This window comes from Heterocephalus glaber, unplaced genomic scaffold (assembly GCF_053883595.1).
Source record: "Heterocephalus glaber isolate CG9 unplaced genomic scaffold, H.glaber_assembly_v1.0 deba00000901, whole genome shotgun sequence".
NCBI lineage: Eukaryota > Metazoa > Chordata > Mammalia > Rodentia > Bathyergidae > Heterocephalus > Heterocephalus glaber.
Window position 1 is genome coordinate 11,265,304 of NW_028258171.1, and position 6,000 is coordinate 11,271,303.

Consider the following 6,000-nt stretch of genomic DNA (forward strand, 5'->3'; position numbering starts at 1 on the left):
TATTTATATTGAAATACGGGAAAGCCTTGCTCTATGAAATGCTAATGTACATATGTACGTAAATTTTTCAAGTCACATTATTTTCCCATTGATTCATGTTTCTATTTTAAATATATGTTCACATGGAAAGGGTCTCAGACATTATAAAGCTTCACTTTAAAATTCAGCAACCTGTTAAAACCACACCTTTAATAGAAAAATGGTTTCTAATAAAATACTTCCAGAATTTTTCAATTGTTACTGAATCATGCTGTGCTTTAACTAACAGAAACAGTAGTAGTTGTTAAGAACAGTCTCAGATCCCTAGGGAAACATTTGTGGATTTACTTCCCAAGAAAGTATTTCATATACAGTGCATATGAATAATATTAACAATGAAATCAGTAAAATCTAGTTCATTTTCTGGTTTTCCAAGTAACCTTGAGCAAACAGTTTCATCTCCAAGCCCTACTTTTCTCACCTATAAAATCAGCAAGTGATACATACTTTACAGAATCTAGGGAAGACTTTGGTGATGGAACAAGTCAAATATAATTAGCCTGATGCCTACTAGGGACTCAGAAATGCTGCATAATATTGTTGAAATCTGTCTTAGTCACTTTCCTCATTGCTGGGAAAAATATCCGACACCCACAACTAAAAGGCTTATTTTGGCTCACAGTTCAGAAGTTTCAGTCTATGTTCAGCAGACTTAAACACAAAAACAGTATAGCAGATGGCCCTGGGCAGAGAGAGGAAAGCTGCTCACATCATGATAGCCAGGAAGCAGAGAGAGAAAGGAGGAGCCAGGGAGGGAGATGCACCCTCCAGGTCATTCCCCAGTGGCCCTCCTCTAAACAGGCCCCACCTCCTAAGAGCAAGTTGGGTGTAGCAACCTCCATAATTCAATCACCTTCCAAAAGCCCCATCTATGAGGGGCATGAAACATTTGGGGGCCATCCAAATATAAACCATAACATTCCACCCCTGACCCCTAAAAGACTCATATCCATCTCTTTATGTAAAATACATTTAGTACAACTCTAAAAGTCATCAAAATCCTAACAGTTCCAACATTGCTGAAGAAGTCCATGTCCAAAGTCTTCTCTGAGACTCAAGACAAACTCTTAGCTGTGAGTCCCTGAAAAAGTCAAAAAGAAAGTTAAACATTTCCAACATACAGTGGAACAGTACAAACGTTCCTATTCCAAAAGGGAGAAACAAGGGGATAGAAAGGAATGGGACTATATAGGCATAGTGGCACATGCCAATAATCCCAGCACTCAGAAGGCTGAGGCAGAAGGATCACTGCAGGTTCAAGGCCAGCCAGGGTACATAGTGAATTCCAGTCCAGCCTGACCTACATGGTAAGATCCATCTCCAAAAAAAATGAGGAATGAGACCAAAGCAATACCAAAATCCACCAGGGAAAACATTAAGTTCTGTGTCCAGCACCTGGGGCAAGTTGTGAGATGCCAAATACAAATGGCTTGTACAACCCCTACTGTGCCCTCCATGGGCTCTCTCTTGAGCAGCCTCTGCTCACTCCCTGGGTCTTCTTCAGCAGACATTTTATGTTCCTGGCATTCCCTATTTCCTGGAGTCTCCACTGCACTTTTGGCTTCACTCTCACAACTTCACACAGTCCATCTCAGGGACACATTGCCTAGCTTCCCATGCCTTCTCCTGAAATCTGGGTGGATCCCTCCCTGACCCCACAGCTCTTACATACTGCATGCCTATAAAACCAAGACCATGTGAATAACACCAAGGTCTGCTGCCAGCTCAAGCAGTAGCAGGATCATGGCTACTTGGGTCATGGCTACAGAGACTTCCCAGTGCCCAGACAGGGGCAATTCTTTTCTAGTTGGTCCTGAATGAACTGAGATCCCTGGGGGTCTCTTTTCAAATGAAAGCTTTACAACTTTGTGCGCATGAACCTGCAAAGGTAGAGGTCTTGCTGAGTCCTGCAATGCTGGCAAGCATCTTTCCTATTGTCCTGATGCAAAGTATTTGGCTTCTTTTTAATGCTAATTCTTTTTGGCAACTAAGTGCTCCTCTACCAAAACTTTATAGGTCCTTCCTTTCTAAGGAAACTGACATCATTCAAAATGAGCTTTTTGGGCTGGGGATTTAGCTCGGTGCCACTGAGCAAATATAGCAAATGCCCTCATGTGCTCAGATTGATAACAACAGTGTCTGTAGCCTCTTTTGGAGTTCTAGCTGTTGTTTGTCTTTAACTCAGTTCCTGTTCTTCCCATTTCTCCCCATGGCCACAGTTCTGTATTATATCTGAACAATGTGAGAAAAAACTGGTCTCACTCTCTCCTTCCAGTTCATGATAGCAATGGAAATGAAGGAGAGGAAAAACTTACTTAAGGTGGTCTTAATTTCCTACTGTTTACTTATAGATTCTCACCTAGTGATATCTGTATAGCTGGATTTATAACACCCTAGTATTCCCACAAAATATGTGCATGATTGTGTTTTAGTACTTTTTAAAATAGTCTTGATTGCAATGCCATTATCAGTTTATTATCAGTGCATTGTTTTTTTCATTGTCCAGCACAACTGTCTGATAAAACCCTTAATTATTAAACTTCTGATACTATCCAAAATGCTTTAATTACAAAAAAAAAAAAAAAGTTGCAAGGCCCTGAGTTTGATCTCTGGTACTGGAAAAAAGAAAAGAAAATCAGCTTTTTGCTCCTGTTTTTCAGTGTGAATCTCACTAAAAGCAGCAAATAGTACTCATGCCACAGCCTGAATGTTGAGCTGCCTTGAAGTCCTGCCCCCAGATTAATCAGTCCACTTCCCTTAATCTCAGTCTCCCACAAAGTCTCAGGACATGAGCAAAATGTAGACAAGTCTTCTGCCAGAGCATAACATACATGGTCTCAAGTCCAATTCCCAGTGGAGTCCTTGTTCCTGACTGAAACCTATTGAACCTGATCTTTACCATCTGCATTTTTATCACCATTCTGGTCTTTTGAGCTCTGACCAGAATTTCCCATCAAGCTTAGCTTGTAGCATTCTAGGGCTTCTCTAGCCAGAATCTTCAACCTTTCCAAACTCCTCTCACAAACCAGTTCCAAGAGGTTTTTTTTTTTTAGGTTTTTTGAGACAGGGTCTCACTCTAATTCAGGCTATCCTTGAACTCACTATGTAGCCCAGGCTAGCCTCAAACTCACAGTGATCCTCCTGCCTCAGCCTCCCAAATGCTGGAATCACAGGTGTGCACCAACATATCCAGCCCCAAAGGCTTTAAAACCACATGGTCATGTTTGTTTGTTTGCTTTTTTTGGTACCAGAGATCGAACTCAGGACCTTGTGCTTGTGCGGCAGGCGCCAGAGCCACTGAGCTAAATCCCTGGCCCACCACATGGTCATGTAAGAGTCACAGCAACAACCCCACTTCTCTAGTATCAAAATCTGTCAGTTTCCTTTTTGCTGGGACAAAACACTGGACAGCCACAATTTAAAGAAGGAGAGGTTTATTTTGGCTCACAGTTCAGAAGTTTCAGTCCATGGTCAATAGGCTTAAACACAGAAATGACAGATTAGAAGGGACTTGGGGCAGAGGAAAGCTGCTCGCATCATGGCAGCCAAGAAGCAGAGAGAAAGAAGGAGCCAGGGAGGGCGATTCACCCTTTCAGGTCATTCTCCAGTGGCCCTCCTCTAACCAGGCCGCACTTCCTAACAGCAAATCGGGTGTGGCACCCCCATAATCAACTCACCTTCCAAAAGCTCCACCTAGGACCACATGAGGCTTTTGGGGGACATCTAGATATAAACCATAACACAATTATTATGAATATTAAGTTCTAAGCACTTTGCTAAAGATTAAGAGACAGTCCCTGACCTCCTAGACCTATGTGGGGAATATAGACAAGTCAAAAGCTAATTATACAATTTTTTTTTACAAGGAGATGAAGGATAAAGGAGAAGGAGAAGAATTGCAGCCCTCTGGGAAGCTAAGCTAAGAGGATTGCAAGTTTGAGCCCAGCCTGGATAAATTAGCAAGAATAAAATAAAATAAAAAATAAAAAAGGACGGGAGATGTAGCTCAGTATGAAGTCCCTTGGTTTAATTCCCAGTATGTATTGAAGAAGGAAGAGGAGGAGGAGGAAGAAGAGGAGGGGGTGGAGGAAGAGGAAGAGGAGGAGGAAAGTCAGTCAGTTACACAATGGTAATTATTCGGGGTGCTATGCAGACACTTAGAAGGGATCCTAAACCTAACTCCCACAAGCTGCCTCCCCATGCAATAGACTTTGGGTCTGTTTCCCCTTAACACTTTCTCCACTCAGTCCCCACAACCTGGAAGGGTGATTTGCAATACCAGTGGTACTCAGTAGAAGGTGGTTAGAAAACAATGATAGCCGAGAGATCTGATAACTAGACCCAATGAAAAACAAATGCTTCAATTAAAATACCCTTCCAAGACCCTCCCAAGACCCACTGCTTTGTGTCCCCAAGTAGGTGTGTGCCTGAGAACCACAAAACCAGTTTTCAGTGATTTTTCTTCAGATTCTTAAGAACTAAAAGACAACAGCAATGCTGTAGGGATCAGTGGTGACCAGGAGTTAGGAATGGAGGGAAGAAAGGAAGATATGTATAGCTATAAAAAGGCTATGCCACAGTGAATGTTCAGTATCTTGACTGCAGAACCTACATGAACCTATACATGGCTAAAACTGCACAGAACTAGAATTAGATAGTAAAATTAGATAGCAAAACATTGTGACTACTCCGAAAACAAAATAGTTTAGAGCCTGGGATTTAGCTCAGTGGCACTATGCCTGCCTCGAAAGCAAAAGGTCCTGAGTTCAATCCCTGGTACCCTTATTAATTAATTAATTAATTAAGATAGTTTAAAAGTACTTGAAATCTGAGTAAGATCAGATAGGTTGAATCAATGTCAATACCTTGGTTGTGATGTTGTACCATTGTTTTGTAAATGTTACCTTTGAGAGAAGCTGGACAAAGTAGTTTCTCTCTCTCTGCTATTTCTTATATGTGAATATAAAATTATGTGGTGTGATAAAAAATTCAGTGAATATTTAATACAGTAAAAGACATGTTGCCATTAATCCCTTCAAAATACTCCTCCTCACATGCCCATCCCATCATTCTTGCCACTTTCTGAAGCAGCTCTGGAAGTCCTCTTTTATGAATGTCTTTAGTTCCACTGTCGTGGCAGCCTCAATGTCCTGAATCGATTCAAAATGTTTACCTTTCATGATCATTTTGACTTTGGAAAAGAGCTTGAAGTCCCCTAATGCCAGATCTGGTGAATAAAGTGGATGAGGACAAACCATAATAGCTTCATAAACCTGCCTTTTTATTGAATGGAACACAGTGGCAACATTCACCATATTTTTGGGCCAGGGATGTAACTCAGTGGCATCATGCCTGCCTGGCAAGTGCAAGGTCCTGAGTTAGATCCCGGTCCAGTGGCGGGGGGGGGGGGGATATTCACCGTATTTTAGATCACATCTTATACAGACAATCACAAAAAAGGACTTCCAGAACTGCTTCAGAAAATGACAAGAAAAATAGGGTAAGTGTATCTGAAGCAAGGAGGAATTTTTTGAGGGAGACTAATGGCAATGTATTCTTTATCAATTTTTTAAACATTCACTATATAATCTGATCGCCTCTTATATTTCAATATACAGTTCAATTTTTTGCCAGGTGTGGTGGTGCACACCCATAATCCCAGTACTCAGGAGGCTGAGGCAGGAGGATCATTGCAAGTTCAAGGCCAACCTGGGTTACATAATGAGTTCAAGGCCAGCCTGAACTAGATAAACAAGACCTTGTTTTTTAAAAATTTCAGGTTGTTGTTTTTTTTACAACAGCTGTAAATTTTCAAGACTGGTTTTGAAATTTGTGTTGAAGATTGTATAATTTTCTAATACTGATGCAGTCATGACATAGCCAGGAACCTCTATGGACATGGGGCACAAGAAGAATCCTGGACCCTTACCTGCTACTCATTAAAAGCATGATTTGTTTATT